Source organism: Haemorhous mexicanus, chromosome 31 (assembly GCF_027477595.1).
Source record: "Haemorhous mexicanus isolate bHaeMex1 chromosome 31, bHaeMex1.pri, whole genome shotgun sequence".
Taxonomy (NCBI): Eukaryota; Metazoa; Chordata; class Aves; order Passeriformes; family Fringillidae; genus Haemorhous; species Haemorhous mexicanus.
This window is the reverse complement of record NC_082371.1, coordinates 2691675-2700919: the sequence shown is the minus strand read 5'-3', so window position 1 is coordinate 2700919 and position 9245 is coordinate 2691675.

Here is a 9245-nt window from a genome sequence, read left to right as displayed (position 1 = left end):
CCTCCATGCCCCCATGTCCCCCATGCCCCCATGTCGCCCATGCCCCCCATGTCCCCCACGCCCCCATGTCCCCCATGTCCCCCCTGCCCCCCATGTCCCCGGTGTCCCCGTGTCCCTCACGTTGTCGTTGGAGGGCTCGTCCTCCATGGCGGCCTGGATGCCGTAGGCCAGGAAGCAGAGGATGGCGCCGATCCAGAGCAGGATGGAGAAGCCCCCGAAGAGCTGCCGGCAGAACTTCACCCACTCGGGGGTGGTGGGAGGGGGCGTCAGCGCGTTGGGGCCATCCTGGACCAGGATCTCGGCAGCTGCGAGCGTTCGTCAGGCCCCTGCGGGACACGGGGACAGCGGGGGGACAGGTGACACCGGGGGACATGGGGACACGGGGACAGCAGGGGGGACAGGGACACCGGGGCACAGCAGGGACACAGGGACAGCGGGGGACATGGTGACACCGGGGGACAGCAGGGACACAGGGACAGCAGGGGGACAGGTGACACCGGGGGACAGCAGGGACACAGGGACAGCAGGGGGACAGGTGACACCGGGGGACAGCAGGGACACTGGGACAGCAGGGGACATGGTGACACAGGGGGACAGCAGGGACACGGGGACAGCAGGGGGACAAGGGGACACGGGGGGACAGCAGGGACACGGGGGACAGCAGGGGACATGGTGACACAGGGGGACAGCAGGGACACGGGGGACAGTGGGGGACAAGGGGACACCGGGGGGACAGCAGGGACATGGGGACAGCAGGGGGACAGGTGACACCGGGGGACAGCAGGGACACAGGGACAGCAGGGGGACAGGTGACACCGGGGGACAGCAGGGACACAGGGACAGCAGGGAACATGGTGACACAGGGGGACAGCAGGGACACTGGGACAGCGGGGGACACGGTGACACCGGGGGGACATGGGGACACCGGGGGGACACGGGGTCAGCAGGGGGACACGGTGACACCAGGGGGACAGCAGGGACACCGGGGGGACACCAGGGATGGGGGCACACCAGGGGCACGGAGACACCGGGGGGAATGCAGTGACACCAGGGGGACATGAGGACATTGTGACACCAGGGGGACATGGGGACAGCCGGGACATGGGGACACCCACAGTGACACCAGGGGGACACCAGGGACACAGGCACACCAGGACATGGTGACACCAGGGGGACACAGGGACACGAGGACACAGGGACACAGGGACACGGGGGACACAGGGACACAGAGACACAGGGACACGGGGACACGGGGACACGGGGGACAGGGACACGGGGACACGAGGACACAGGGACATGGGGACACAAGGACACGAAGACACAGGGACACAGGGACACAGGGACACGAGGACATGAGGAGACGGGGACACGAGGGACACAGGGACACAGGGACACAGGGACACAGGGACACATGGGCACACGGACACAGGGACACGGGGACACAGGGACACAGGGACACGAGGACACGGGGACACGGGGACACGGGGACACGGGGACACAGGGACACAGGGACACAAGGACACGAGGACACGGGGACACAGGGACACGGGGACACAGGGACACAAGGACACGAAGACACAGGGACACAGGGGACACAGGGACACGGGGACACAGGGACACGAGGACACGGGGACACGGGGACACGGGGACACAGGGACATGGGGACACGAGGACACAGGGACACGAGGACACAGGGACACGGGGACACGAGGACACAGGGACACGGGGACATGGGGACACAAGGACACGGGGACACAGGGACACGGGGACACGAGGACACAGGGACACGGGGACACAGGGACACGGGGACATCTCACCCGGGACAGGTCCACCTGGTACTTCCTGCCCAGCTCATCCAGGGACAGTTTGTGGTCATCCTGAGGGACAAATGCCACCCCTGTCACCGCGCCCCCCAGCCAGCTGTCCCCCTGCCACCCCTGTCACCCGTGTCCCTCTGGCTGGGGTGGCATGGCCAGCTGTCCCCAGAGTGCCACACCGCCCACGTCACCCACGGCACTGCCACCTCAGCTGGGTGACATGGGACAGCTGTCCCCGTGACCCCCGTCACCCCAGCAGGGTGGCATGTCCCCATGTCCCCATGTCACCCACGTCCCTCTGGATGGATGACATGGCCAGCTGTCCCTGGAGTCCCATGTCCCCCATGTCACTGTGTCACCCATGTCCCCATGTTCCCATGTCAACCATGTCACCCATGTCGCCCATGCCCCCTATGCTCCCCATGTCCCCTGTCACTGTCCCCATGTCCCCCGTGTCCCCCCTGTCCCCTCACTGTCCCCATGTCGCTGTTGCTGTCACTGTCCCCTGTCCCCTCACAGTCCCCCGTGTCCCCATGTCCCCTTGCTGTCCTCTGTCCCTGTCACTGTCCCCATGTCCCATGTCCTCTGTCCCCTCGTTGTCCTGTGTCCACTCGCTGCCCCCATGTCCCCTGTCCCCTCACTGTCCCTGTCCCCATGTCCCTGTCGCTGTCCCCGTGTCCCTGTCACTGTCCTGTGTCCCCATGTTCCTGTCCCCTGGCTGTCCCCGTGTCCCCTGTCCCCTGGCTGTCCCCTGGCCCTTCCCCTGTCCCCTGGCTGTCTCCTGGCTGTCCCCGTGTCCCCGTGTCCCCTGTCCCCTGGCTGTCCCCTGGCCCTTCCCCTGTCCCCTGGCTGTCTCCTGGCTGTCCCTGTGTCCCCGTGTCCCCTGTCCCCTGGCTGTCCCCTGGCTGTCCCGTGTCCCCCTATCCCTGTCCCCTGACTCTGTCCAATGTCCCCATGTGCCTGTCTTGTGTCCCCATGTCTTTGTCCACTGGCTCTCCCCATGTCCCTGTCCCCTGGCTGTCCCCGTGTCCCCGTGTCCCCTGTCCCCTGGCTGTCCCCTGGCCCTTCCCGTGTCCCCTGTCCCCTGGCTGTCCCCTGGCTGTCCCCTGGCCCTTCCCGTGTCCCCTGTCCCCTGGCTGTCCCCTGGCTGTCCCGTGTCCCCCTATCCCTGTCCCCTGACTCTGTCCAATGTCCCCATGTGCCTGTCTTGTGTCCCCATGTCTTTGTCCTCTGGTTCCCCCCATGTCCCTGTCCCCTGGCTGTCCCCTGGCTGTCCCCGTGTCCCCTGTCCCCTGTCCCCTGGCTGTACCCTGGCCCTTCCCGTGTCCCCTGTCCCCTGGCTGTCCCCTGGCTGTCCCCAGGCTGTCCCCTGTCCCCACTCACCAGGTTCACCTCCTTCTTGAGCTCGTCCAGCTCCTTCTCCTTCTGCTTCCTCTTCCCGCCGCCGTTCTCGGACGTGGTGGCCGCGGGCGAGTACTCGCGGCCGGCCTGCGGGGACCCCCCCGGTGGGCACGGGGACCCCCCCGGCGGCCAGGGGACCCCCCCGGTGCCACCGCCGCCCCCCCCCGCCAGCCCAGGGCCATTACCGTGGGCGTGGAGGTCACGGCCAGCACCGGCGTCACCGTGGCCACCGGCATCGTCGGCGCGGGGGGGGGCGGCGGGCACCGGGCACCGGGCGGGCGGGGGGGGCACGGCGGGGGGGGCGCGGCGGGGTCACTGGGGGGTCGTGGGGGAGGGGGGGTGTGGTCAGCGGGGTGGCATTGAGGTCATTGAGGGGTCACTGTGGTCACCAGGGTGGCATTGTGGCCATTGGGGGGTCACTGTGGCCACCAGGGTGGCATTGTGGTCATTGAGGGGTCACTGTGGCCACCAGGGTGGCATTGCGGCCATTGAGGGGTCACTGTGGTCACTGTGGTCACCACGGTGGCATTGAGGTCACCAGGTGGTCACTGTGGTCAGCAGGGTGGCATTGAGGTCACCAGGTGGTCACTGTGGTCACTGTGGTCAGCAGGGTGGCATTGAGGTCACCAGAATGGCATTGAGGTCATTGAGGGGTCATTGTGGTCATTGTGGTCAGCAGGGTGGCATTGAGGTCATTGAGGGGTCACTGTGGTCACCAGGGGGTCACTGTGGTCAGCAGGGTGGTATTGAGGTCACCAGGGGGTCACTGTGGTCATTGTGGTCACCAGGGTAACATTGAGGTCATTGAGGGGTCATTGTGGTCACTGTGGTCAGCAGGGTGGCATTGAGGTCATTGAGGGGTCACGGTGGTCAGCAGGGTGGCATTGAGGTCACCAGGTGGTCACTGTGGTCACGGTGGTCAGCAGGGTGGCATTGAGGTCACCAGAATGGCATTGAGGGGTCATTGTGGTCATTGTGGTCACCAGGGTGACATTGAGGTCATTGAGGGGGCCACGGTGGTCAGCAGGGTGGCATTGAGGTCACCAGGGGGTCACTGTGGTCATTGTGGTCACCAGGGTGGCATTGTGGTCAGCAGGGTGGCATAGAGGTCACCAGGGGGTCACTGTGGTCATGGGGTGGTCACTGTGATCACCAGGGTGGCATTGTGGTCACTAGAGCAGCACTGTGGTCACCAGGAGGTCACTGTGGTCACCAGGGTGGCAGTGTGGCCATTGAGGTGTCACTGTGGTCACCAGGGTGGCATTGACATCACTGGAGAGTCATGGTGACAGGTGGCACCGTGGCCATTGAGGGTGGCATTGTGGTCATTGAGGGGTCCCTGTGGTCACTTGGGGTCATGGGGATGTCACTGTGGTCACCAGGGTGGCATTGCGGTCACTGGGGAGTCGTGGTGACAAGTGACACTGTGGTCATGGGGAGGTCACTGAGGTCACCAGGGGGTCACCGTGGCCATTGGGGGGTCCCCTTGGACACGGGAGTGTCACCACAGCCAGGGGAGTGTCACTGTCCCTACAGGGGTGTCACTGTCACTGTGGGAGTGTCACCGCAGCCAGGGGGTGTCACTGTCACTGTGGGAGTGTCACTGTCCCTACAAGGGCGTCACTGCCACTGTGGGGCATCACCGTCACTGTGGGGTGTCACCGTCACTGTGAGGGTGTCACTGTCCCTACAGGGGTGTCACCACAGCCAGGGGAGTGTCACTGTCCCTACAGGGGTATCACTGTCACTGTGGGCGTGTCACTGTCCCTGTGGGCATGCCACTGTCACTGTGAGGGTGTCACTGTCCCCACAGGGGTGTCACTGTCACTGTGGGGGTGTCACTGTCACTGTGGGAGTGTCACTGTCCCCACAGGGGTGTCACTGTCACCATGAGTGTGTCACTGTCCCCACAGGGGTGTCACTGTCACCGTGGGAGTGTCACTGTCCTTACAGGGGTGTCACCACAGCCAGGGAGGTGTCACGGTCACTGTGGGGGTGTCACTGTCCCCACAGGGGTGTCACTGTCACCATGAGTGTGTCACTGCCCCCACAGGGGTGTCACTGTCCCCACAGGGGTGTCACTGTCACTGTGGGGGTGTCACTGTCACCATGAGTGTGTCACTGTCCCCACAGGGGTGTCACTGTCCCTACGGGGGGTCCCCACCCCCACGGGGGGTCCCCCCAAGCCGAGCAGAGGAGGAGCCCCCCCAGGGCACCGCGAGGCCCCTCCCTGTCCTTGGGGGGGGTGGCACTGTCCCCCGCTGTCCCCAGGGGTCCCCGCTGGCCGGGGGGGGGCGGGGCCGGTGTCATGGAAAGCTCCGGGAGCCAAAACCAACACCGGGGGGGGCGGGGGGGGGGGCTCGAGTTACCGGGGGGGGCACGGGGGGCACCCCCACCCCCAACCCACGCGGGGGGGGGCCCGGGGGGGGTTCCCTGCCCCGCCCCCAACACGGGGGGACCCCAATTGTGGCTCCGCATTGGGGGGAACCCACCTGAGGGACCCCCCCCGCTTTTGGGGGGGGGGGGGGCACGGGGGGTGTCGGGTGTCGCGCGCGTGTCCCCCCCCCCCCCACCCCCCCCCTTGGGGACAGCGCCAAGGGGACACCCGCGGGGGGGACACCCTGGAGGGGGGGGGGGACAACGCCCACCCCGCGGGGTCCCCCCAAATTTTGGGTGGGTGCCCGCGGTGGGGGGAAGGGGGGTGGGTTGGGTTTGGGGGGGGTCGCGGCGGTGCCAGAGGCTCGGGGGGGTCCCGGGGACACCGGGAGGGGGTGGGGGGGGTGGGCGCGGGGCCAGCGGCGCTCGGGGCCCCCCCGCGGGCGTTGCCAGGGAGCAACGGGGCTCGGGGCAGCCGCGGGCACCGAGCCACGCGGGGGGGGGGGCACGGGGGGGGTCCCGCCCACGGGACTGACCATTTACAGCGCGGGGGGGGGGCGAGTTGGGGACCCCCCACCCCTAAAAAAGTGACCCGCAGCTCAGGGGGGGCTGCGCCCCACGCGGGTTCGGCGGCCCCGGGGGGGTTTTGGGGGGTCGGGGGGAAAATGTGGGGTGGGGGTCCCGCGTGGGGCGGTGCCACCTGCGCGGGTGGCACAAGGGGGGTGCCCTGGCAGAGATGAGGGGGGTCCCGGGGGGGGCTGTCCCGCGTGGGGAGGGTCGGGTCTGTGATTTTGGGGGGGGGGGGGAGGTGCCCGGGGGTCCTCCGGGGGTCGCGGGGGCGGTCACGCGTGGGTGCCAACCCTGGGAAAAGGTCCCGGGGAGGCTTTCTCGTGGGGGGGGGGGAGTCTGTGGGGGGGTCCAGCGTGGTTTTAGGGTGCCCCGCGTGGGGTTGGGGTGCCCTGAGTGGGGTTGGGGTCTCTCGGGTGGGTTTGGGGTGTCCGCCTTGGGGGGCTCCGCGCGTGGGGGTGCCCGGGTGGGTGGGCAGTGTGCTGTGGGGGGGTTCGGGCGGGGGGGGGTTTTTTGGGTGCCCCGCGTGGCCCCGTGCCCCGCGTGGGCGCCCCGGGCCGCCCCTACTCACCCCTCTGCCCATGGCGCTGCCGTCGCCGTTCCCAGCCCGGGACAATTTTGGGGGGGGGCGCGGCGACAGCGGCCGAGAAAAACCCGGCGGGCCCCGCCCGGGCCGGCCCCCCCCCGCCCCCACCCCGCCCCCCTCCCCAACCCCCAGCCCGCGGGGGGGGCCCTGGGAACGCAGGTGTGTGCGGGGGGGGGGCGGGGTGACCCTTCCTGACCCCCCCAAATCCAGGGGGACCCCCACATCCGGACCCCCCGCGGGTCGGATTGAGGGGGGGCCGCTCATTTTTGGGGAGGGGGGGGGCGCTGGCCCGAGGCTGCGGAGCCTCACTGCCCCCCCTCCGGAGCAGGGGGGTGTTTTTGGGGGGTGTTGTTTGGTTTTTTGGGGGTTCCCCAGGCCGGGGTGTGCCCGGAGCTCCCGGTCCGACCCCGCCTGGCACCGGGAGGTGCCCGGGAATGCGGCCGGGGGCTAAAATTAGCCCGGAATGGGGAGAGTTGGGGGGACAGCGAGGGGGGGCTGTGCCGGGGGTCCGGCTGTCACCAGGGTCTGGCTGTCACCAGGGATCCAGCTGTGCCCCAGATCCAGCTGTTCCCAGGGTCTGGCTGTTCCCAGGGGATCCACGGTGCCCCAGGAGCGGCTGTACCTGGGGACACGGCTGTGCCCAGGGTCTGGCTGTTCCCAGGAATCCAGCTGTGCCCAGGGTCTGGCTGTTCCCAGGGTCTGATTGTTCCCAGGGTCTGACTGTTCCCAGGGTCTGATTGTTCCCAGGGATCCAGCTGTGCCCGGGATCCAGCTGTGCCCAGGGTCCGATTGTTCCCCGGAATCCAAATGTTCCCAAAACCTGGCTGTGCCCAGGCTCTGACTGTTCCTGAAATCTGATTGTTCCCAGGCTCCGACTGTTCCCGGGATCCAGCTGTGCCCAGGGACCGACTGTGGCTAAATCCGACTGTTCCCAGGGTCCAGCTGTTCCCAAAATCCGTCTGTTCCCGGGGTCTGACTGTTCCCAGGGTCCAGCTGTGCCCAGGGTCCGGCTGTTGCCAGGATCAGGCTGTGCCCACCCCGCTCTGTTCCCGGTGTCTGACTGTTCCCGGGCTCCGGCTGTTGCCTGGGTCTGGTTGTGCCCCTGGAGGCTGTTCCAGCGTCCCCTTGTCCCCAAACTCTGGTTGTCCCCAGTGTTTGGCTGTCCCTTAACTCCACTTGTCCCAAGTTGGTTGTCCCCGGTGTCTGTTTGTCCTGTGTCCATCTGTCCCCAAACTCCGGTTGTTCCCTGTGCCCGGCTGTTCCTGCTCTCCCGGTGTTCCCAAATTCCGGCTGTTCCCGTCCCCCCCCCGTCCCCATACCCCCCCCAGTGTCCCCAGCGCCTGCCAAGGTCCCCTCCCAGTACCCCCCCCCCCCCCTTTCCCGGCTTTATCTCCATGGCAACCGCCAAGGGCAGCTCAAGAACGGGGGGAGGGGGGCACCAGTGGCACCAGTGAGTGACACCAGTGACACCCGTGGCACCAGTGAGTGACACCAGTGGCACCAGTCCGCACCAGTTATCGGCTCCCCCAGCCCGCGGCTCCGTTCCCTGCGCCGGCCGCGCCCTCCAGTGCCGCCCAGTATCCTCCCAGTATCTTCCCAGTACAGAGCCCGGCCCTCCCCGTGCAGCCCCACACCCTCGGTGCAGACCAGTAACCCCAGTGCAAACCAGTAACCCCAGTCCTGACCAGTCCCCCCAGTACCTCCCAGTCTCTCCCAGTTTGTCCCAGTACTGCCCAGTCTGCCCACTGTCCCCAGCACCTCCCAGTCCATCCCAACGCCCCCCAGTTCCTCCTGTGCTGTTTTTCCCAGTGCTCCCAGTTCATTCCAGTCCCCTGGGGTTCATCCCAATGCCCCCAGTCCTTCCCAGTCTCTCCCAGTCCCCCCAGTTCCCCTAGTCTCTCCCAGTCCATCCCAGTCTCTCCCAGTCCATCCCAGTCTCTCCCAGTTCCCCCAGTCCATCCCAAGTCCTCCCAGTGCCAGTCTGTTCCAGTCCCCTCAATCCATTCCAGTGTCTCCAGTCCATCCCAGTTCCCCCAGTCTCTCCCAGTCCATCCCAGTCTCTCCCAGTCCATCCCAGTCTCCCCAGTTCCCCCAGTCCATCCCATGGCCAGTTATCCCGGTCCTGCCGCCTTGCCCCCCCCCCTTGTCCCCTCTCTGTCGCTCCGTTGTCCCCCCCTGCCCCCCCAGTCCCCGCTGTCCCCCCGTGCCCTCCCTGTCCCCTCCCGTGTCCCCCCCGCTGTCCCCCCCGCTGCCCCCCAAGCTGAACAAACACCGATGACGCGGGACCGGGGCCCCGTGCCGGGACTGTCCCCACGGGGGACCCGGGGACCGCCCCACGCCCCCCCCCCCCCCGCTCCCCCCATCCCACAGCCCTGCCCCCAGCCCCTCCCAGTCCATCCCAGTCCCCCCAGTCCGTCCCAGACCTCCCAGTCCCCCCCAGTCCCCCCACTCCTCAGACCCCCCCAAGTCCCCCCAGTCCCTCCCAGTCCCCCCAGTCC